A 6,000-nucleotide genomic window follows, 5' to 3' on the forward strand; every position below is an offset into this window, starting at 1 on the left:
TAGCCAGAAGCTAGCATTTTATGCAAAGGAATCTTGTAATATTAGTGACTTGCAAGTCTGCAAGTAGGAATGGGTCAAAGTACCAGCAGCAAACATCTACCCATTCCAGACTCTATTGCCCACCCACATGAAAACATGTCCAATCACAGACTTTTCAATGCAGCTCTATGAGAAGTCTTTGCAAGGCAGGTGCTCTGGGCAATAACTGCCTCTTGAGTTTAGCTACCCTGAGCTAACCAAACCAGGAAGTAAATCATACTTTTAATAAAATGGGAAAAATTAAGAAGAAAAACAAAAGACACACTCTTCGAGGTAAAGTGCTTTATCTGTTTGGATCGTCCTTTAAATGAATGTAATGCTAAACAGGGAAACTTGAAATCTGGTGTTTATTCACTAAAATTTTATTTTTGCATATTTTAGATAAAAGGTCCAATCTGCAATAATAACTGAGTAGTAGACATTTTCCAGTTCAGCTGTATACGCCTAAAACTGTAAGGACATTATTGTATTAGCCTAACCTCGCATCCTGAAGAGGTTAATGAAAATAACCAAAGTGGACTGTCTGCAGTGCACAATGGTAAGTCAGGATATGCACTACAAATTGTTTCCTTATACGTCCTTACACAAATGTATAGACAGGAGCTATAATAAATGTAATTTTTTTAAAATTAATTTACATTGGTAATTACTGTGGTATTATGGCTCTTATTGAAATAGAAGTTAGGTTGTAGGACAAACAGTTTTATGAGATGTGTTATCAGGGTCATAAAAGCCAATGGCGGATCTTTCATTTGCTGCTTGGCTCTCATTAAGTGAGGGGTAAAGTCTCCCCTAATGATATCATTAGGATGACAGCTACACCAGCGTTAGGTATATCCAGGTTCAGATAAAACATGCAATGATAAGGACAAGAGCGTCTAACTGCTCCTGTTCTACATATAACCTATTGAAAACAATTTGTTAAGCTGAGGAAAAAGCACCGTAAAGATGGCCCAGCTTGCTGGGAGTTTCGAATTCATTGTAAATGAGAAAATCAGAGTGAGATTAAGGAACGCCAAGGTTCCAAATTAAAATGGCAGTGAATTAGCATTTTTATAATTGTTCTTCCTGCTCTAGAGAAAGGCCCTTTGTGGCAGATGGAGAATGGACAGTCTGGGGTAAAGGGACAATATTGGTAATCTAAGAAATGGAAATAATGTCATTCAAGTTATTTGCCTGTTTGTTTGTTTTTTTGTTTGTTTTTTTTAATGTTTAAACTATTTTATTTATTTATGAGTAGTCCCAATGTTTTCAGGTTTACCTTAAATAAAAAACACAAATGTACAAAACATAGTGTAACCTGTATACAAAGAATAAATAGAAATAAAGTGCATAAGTAACTAACTCACACTTTACTGAGCTAAACACTAGCTCAGGTATATGCGCCTTAGGGTGCGTAGAGGCGACCCTCACCCTCCTTTTGGTCCAAATTTTCTCCAGGTGCAGTATCCTAGATGATAGGTACAGGAGGGAACATATAGCGTAGTACAGTCTGTGTATATAGGATGTATATTATGGAATAATACCAATATACTCACAAACCCAGAGCCAGTATCTCGGCTCGCTTCATAGGACGTATGTGGTTAAGGACCACATTCCTTCTTTATAATAGATGAACAGTGAGCAGACAGAATTGTCTTTTGGACTGGATAAACAGTGAGCAGACAGAATTGTCTTTTGGACTATAGCCACAAGTGTTATTTTATTTATATACTATTTTTATATTTATGTTATATTATACTTTTTACATACAATAAATTACATATATACTTTTTTTTACACTTACGGCTTTTATTCTTACCTGCTATTATAAAGAAGGAATGTGGTCCTTAACCACATACGTCCTATGAAGCGAGCCGAGATACTGGCTCTGGGTTTGTGAGTATATTGGTATTATTCCATAATATACATCCTATATACACAGACTGTACTACGCTATATGTTCCCTCCTGTACCTATCATCTAGGATACTGCACCTGGAGAAAATTTGGACCAAAAGGAGGGTGAGGGTCGCCTCTACGGACCCTAAGGCGCATATACCTGAGCTAGTGTTTAGCTCAGTAAAGTGTGAGTTAGTTACTTATGCACTTTATTTCTATTCATTCTTTGTATACAGGTTACACTATGTTTTGTACATTTGTGTTTTTTATTTAAGGTAAACCTGAAAACATTGGGACTACTCATAAATATATGACCCATTAAGGTATAGCAAGGTTTTTCCTTCACTACCCCAATATATCCACTGCCATTAGAGCGCTACACCGGATATTTCTTTCTTTTCCATTATTTCTGATATAAAGATAAGCACGGTGATACAGCAGCTCACGCATATTTATTTGGTATAACCTAGATCTTATCCTACACAAATAAGCGCTTGTACTCTCCATTCTATTTTATTTATTTATTTATTTTATTAAGAAAGGTGTGTAGTCTGATATAAATATGTTAATAGTTAACTTGGTTGGCACACCCTTGGCTTACTAAGCAGACAGTTGTTGTTTTTAACCATATACAAACTTTCTGCTTTATGTTAAAGACTATCCTATCAAACTAGTCAACGCCAAGTAAAATGATATATAAAAAAAAAAACTAGTCTTACACAATTATAGTAAAAAGGAAGGTAAAATATAAGCATGCATTGCAAGAAAAAAAATAATTAGGATTTAAAGAATAAAACCCACTATGCACAGTGCTGGATTCTTACATTTATGGGTTAAATATGGCTCAAAATGCCATGTATTCTGCAGTCACTGTATGGGTGTTCAATAAATAGAAATGTCAGATCATCATCTCTGCCAAATGTATGCAAGGTTCACCACATATCCTAGAAGCAAGGATCATAATTTACACCAGAAGAAGGGAAGGATACAAGATTCATCATCTGTGCCAAATGTATGCAAGGTAAATCACTAATGCCAAGTGTGTGCAAAGATTCTCATGTACACCAAATGTATGCAAGAATTATCACGTATACTCAACATATAAATGCAGAGCAGGAATAACCCTAAGGTGAGTACAAGCAGTCTTTTAAGGCCCAGGTGTTAGACAGGGACCCTAGAACCATGAATTTGCATGACCTAAGGCCTTGTGGGATCTTAATCCTTCTCTGTACACTAGATTATCAGATAAACGCAATGATCATCACTTGCAGAAGTAATGTCAAAGCTGGAATTATTATTGCAGATATAAATTTGGATTAGTTCCCCCAAAATAATACAGTAAAAACTATTTGAAAAGAAACCTTGATTATTAATTGAGGAACATATTGCTGTAAAATCGAAGCGTGTTTTTTTCCTCTAACCATATGAGTCATTTAAAAGGATATTCTATAATTAACATCAAAAATTAACAGCATGTTTACACTATACAATGGCTAGAATCAGCCTACACATGCATGTCAGTCAAGATAAAAAAAAACCATAAAACGTAAGATCCTCTTAGTAAGAGGTTATGAATTAAAACAATGGTTATAAACTCGTCCTCGTTGACAACATGTTTAAAACACTGTATAGCTAAAAGTATACATGCATACACATGTATGTGTGCAGACCCATCCAAACATGCAATAACACGCACACACACACGTCACATAAACTTGCCAAATGCTAGATTCTGTGAAACCCTAAAACGATTAATTTCAGTTTAAACCAATACTGTTGCTGCAGTCTGGTCATGTACTAAACATGTAATTTACAGATCTGGGACATGTTGGCTGGCGCAGAATGAAAACATGAGTGTATGAGGGGTGTACGTGTGAGAGCGTTCTCATACCTGGTCACAGGTGACTTGTCCTGCTGCAGTGCTGACTGGTGCAGTGAAATACCTGGAACTAGGAAGTCTCTTTTAAAGCAGATGTAGAAAGTTCTCTGCGGTAATCTAACGTGTGATCCCTCCCACTGTACATATTGCCTGCTCTTATCTCACCACTTCACTAACAATGCTACCCTTTGACTTTTGAACCATGTGCTCTGGAAAAAATCTATGCATGAATGTGTATTATATAGGTAGCAAGAGCCAGCACACTCACTAAACACCAGCTTCAAGGCTCACAGACTGTAATAGTTTTGTAAAAAAATTTTTTTACGGAATTAAGGAATTTGGTTACAATATATGATCATCCATTGCATAAACCTGCCACAATGCCAATGTACCCCATTATTGGCATGTCCTATCCCGGCAACCTAATGGCTTCTTTTATGATATTAAACCACCGAGTAGGGAAAGGCTTCCTCCTGGGACTATCTGCCGTACAATGTTAAAGGACACAAACATGTACTACTAATACTATAGTGCTGGAAGACACCCTTAAGTCCCTGGCACCCCTCTCTCCAGAGATTAAAGATGATTATTTTTTTTTTCATTGCAGAAGAGTATAACAGGCAAGCATGAGGTACCCCAACGGCATTCCTCATGTGTAATGTCAAGCTTTACAAGCTTTATCTGATAGTACATGCACAATTTTATGTTTTATAACGAAGATGTCACAGGTTAAAAGGCTAAGCATTTCAAGATATAAACAGGCATATAATACGGTTCTTTTCTAACCTGTGTGCAGGATAGTAAACCTATATATGTGATGGTTGTCAGGCTGGAGCACGGTTTATATGTGCTATATATATATGCTAGGTAGATGAGTGAACTGTGGGATGAGTCGCTTTATACAGGTAATTGCTTACCACTGGCTTGGGCTATGGGAAGCGGTTGTTCGCTTAAGTATATCTTGTGGGGTTGGGGATTGTTGCCCACCATGCACCTAATGTTAAGGGCATTGTCTAGGGCAGGTGGGTCAAGAGGGGATAAGGCTGCATATTAATGTATAATTGTGTATCATATAAGCAATATTAATGTCAATGCTAGAGTACATTACAGTCACAGATCGTGTGTTCAGCCTTTTCTGGATGGCAGATTGCTCGGGGTGTTGGTCCTAGGGGAGTTCTAGGTATCTGCTGGTGAAGCGTTGTGGGGGGTTTGCCTCCCACCCCAGGCCTTCCCGCGGGCCGGCATCTTTGCTCCACGGTCTTGGGGCCTCAAAGAGTCCAAGTCTTCCCCCGCGTTGGGGAGACCGGCGAACCTGTTGTTGTGTCTCCGCTGGGTGCGGGTGGTCCCCTGCCCATGTGGGCAATGCACCTGGGTCTTGCCCGATGTAGCCCGCGACCTGGGTGGGCCAGAGTTTGGGTGCCTTCGCTTGTGTGCCTTTCGATCGCCCAGAGGTTTCCCGCCACCTCCATCACTCCCTCCGCTCCTGGGCTCTTGTGCAGGGTGAAAGGGTGTATCATGCCCCTGTCTTGCCTCTAGGTTAGCCCTGAATCACTGGCATAATTTGTCTAGGTGCTGCAGGGACCTGTTATTGGGATCTTGTTGCTGCCTCCCATGGACAGCGCTTCTCCGACTCCCGAGGCCGTCGCCATCTTGGTGGAGTAAGTTGTGGTGTATGCTGTCTCAGGGTCTGAGTCTCCTCGGCTCATTGGTGTAGCTGGCCAGCCAGTGTGGACCGGGATATCCCCCCCGGTCCAAAGGGGGGGGGGAAACAGAGCAGTGGCTTGTCCCGCGGAAGCCCAATGCCGCACAGTACAGGCAAGTGGCCGTCTCGCCTGTCCGACGGGCTCACCAGGCCTCACTCGCCTCTCCAGCTTTTGCAGAGGGAGCTAATTCCAGAGGCGTTACAGCTTGCTTCGGTTGGTCGCAGACGCAGGCAAGTCAAGCATTAAGGGCCACAGGGCTATCTGGGACTCGTGTAGGGCGCCCACAGTAAGATTAGTAGCTGGAGCTACTTGAAAGTGCTACCAGTCGCCATGCTGCTCAGGCCCCGCCCCTTAAAGATGATTTCACTCACCTTTACTCTAACGCTGCACAGTGGCTGGTCCCGCCTCCATGCTTGACATAATTAAATTTCAACATGTGCAGCAAAAAGCCACACTGTGCCAATCAGCATTGCCTCATAGAGATGCATTAAATTAATGC

At 40.6% G+C, this 6,000-nt stretch overlaps 1 protein-coding gene across 1 annotated transcript in view; it reads right to left on the minus strand.

Moving 5' to 3' along the window:
• Window positions 1–3,885, minus strand: part of CKMT1A (creatine kinase, mitochondrial 1A) — a 52,317-nt gene extending 48,432 nt beyond the window's left edge. The window contains exon 1 of the mRNA XM_063448942.1: window positions 3,811–3,885. The gene's annotated coding sequence lies outside the window, so the exon portion shown is untranslated. The remainder of the gene's footprint in view (window positions 1–3,810) is intronic.
• Between the last annotated feature and the right edge of the window lie 2,115 nt (window positions 3,886–6,000).

Source organism: Pelobates fuscus, chromosome 3, assembly GCF_036172605.1.
Source record: "Pelobates fuscus isolate aPelFus1 chromosome 3, aPelFus1.pri, whole genome shotgun sequence".
NCBI lineage: Eukaryota > Metazoa > Chordata > Amphibia > Anura > Pelobatidae > Pelobates > Pelobates fuscus.